The sequence below is a fragment of the Physeter macrocephalus genome, chromosome 15 (genome assembly GCF_002837175.3).
Source record: "Physeter macrocephalus isolate SW-GA chromosome 15, ASM283717v5, whole genome shotgun sequence".
Classification (NCBI taxonomy): domain Eukaryota; kingdom Metazoa; phylum Chordata; class Mammalia; order Artiodactyla; family Physeteridae; genus Physeter; species Physeter macrocephalus.
In genome coordinates this window covers 64,297,988-64,298,860 of record NC_041228.1, presented here as the reverse complement: position 1 = coordinate 64,298,860, position 873 = coordinate 64,297,988, and the positions used below count along the sequence as shown (strand labels likewise).

At 37.8% G+C, this 873-nt stretch overlaps 1 pseudogene; it reads left to right on the top strand.

The window, feature by feature from the left end:
* The first annotated feature begins 262 nt into the window (after positions 1–262).
* LOC102975862 (40S ribosomal protein S20-like) lies at positions 263–616 on the top strand (annotated as a pseudogene).
* Positions 617–873: the final 257 nt, after the last annotated feature.

Below are 873 nucleotides of genomic sequence, written 5' to 3'. Positions count from 1 at the left end.
GTTTATTCCATAAATAAAAGTGAAATGTATGACCACAGTGACACAAGGAATGGGAAGACTTGAGAATGTCCTGTTACATTGTATATGAAATGATATAATACTATTTGAAGAAAAACTCATTAACCATTAAAAAGTTAAGTGTTAAAAAAAATGTATCAGGCCTCCGTGAGGAAGACACTGTGGCCACTGCTCCTGACACCACAGTTCCTTCTTGCTGAGGAAGAAGTCAGTCACAAAGTTATGCTCCTGCCGTGTGGCAGCCATGGCTTTTAAAGCTACTGGAACTACACCAGTGGACCCAGAAGGGGTGGTTCACTGAGTAAGAATTACCCTAACTGTCCTCCATGTAAAATCCCTGGGGAAGGTGTGTGCTGATTTGATCACAGGCTCAAAGGAAAAGAACCTTAAAGTGAAAGGACTGTTTCGGATGTCTACCAGGACTGAGAATCACTGTGAGAAAAACTCTTTGTGGTGAAGGTTCTAAGGCTTGGCAGCATTTCCAGGTGAGGATTCACAGCGACTCATTGACTTGGACAATCCTCCTGAGAGTGTTAAGCAGATTACTTCTATCATTGAGCCAGGATTAGAGATTGAGGTCACCATTGTAGTTGCTTAAATCAACTATTTTAATAAATTGATTATTAATCATTTTAAAAAGAGGTATAAATAATAAGTAATTGTAGGAGATAAAATAGATCATAAAATGCTTAGTCATTCAGAAAAGGCAGAAAGTGAACAAAAAAGCAAGAAAGGCCAAATGGAACAAATAGAAAACAGCTAGCAAGATAGATTTTAAGCCAACCATAACAATAATCACTTTAAATGTCTAAACACATCAGTAAAAAGGCAGGTTGCTAGACTGAATTTAGAAAG